The 488-nt window shown below is 40.0% G+C and overlaps 1 non-coding gene across 1 annotated transcript; it reads left to right on the forward strand.

Annotated features, from left to right (window-relative positions):
* Window positions 1-297: 297 nt before the first annotated feature.
* Trnaq-cug lies at window positions 298-369 on the forward strand. Its single transcript has one exon. It is a non-coding gene; the product is annotated as a tRNA-Gln (tRNA).
* Window positions 370-488: the final 119 nt, after the last annotated feature.

The following is a 488-nucleotide window of genomic DNA, read 5'->3' on the forward strand; positions in this document are numbered from 1 at the left end:
GCAATTACGTGTTCCTGAAGATTCATTGTCTATAAAGCTCTAAGTTTTAAATACTTTCCACACTCTATTTCATCTTCAACCCTGCTTTACTGACCTTATCTTGTCTATTCTCAGTTAAATTCTAAGACAAATGAACCACCTTACACTTCGATATCCAAAGGGTATCTCAAGTTATGAAGATTTCGGTCATAGAGCTTGAAAGGGTTTGGTACTATCTGCCTTTTTCTTTGCCGCTTGTAGATCCGCCACTAATATATTTCAAGAGCATGATCCTTCTATTAACCACTTTATGCAAATGGTCCCATGGTGTAATGGTCAGCACTTTGGACTCTGAATCCAACAATCCGAGTTCGAGTCTCGGTGGGACCTTGTTTACAAACCCAATTTCAATATATAAGGCGCCCTCGATTACAAGCTCAGGAAAGGAACAGCTGGCAACTCATTCTAGACCGTGGAGTAGTCCGATTCGCTAAATCACATTTTCATTC

The sequence above is a fragment of the Penaeus monodon genome, chromosome 31, assembly GCF_015228065.2.
Source record: "Penaeus monodon isolate SGIC_2016 chromosome 31, NSTDA_Pmon_1, whole genome shotgun sequence".
Taxonomy (NCBI): domain Eukaryota; kingdom Metazoa; phylum Arthropoda; class Malacostraca; order Decapoda; family Penaeidae; genus Penaeus; species Penaeus monodon.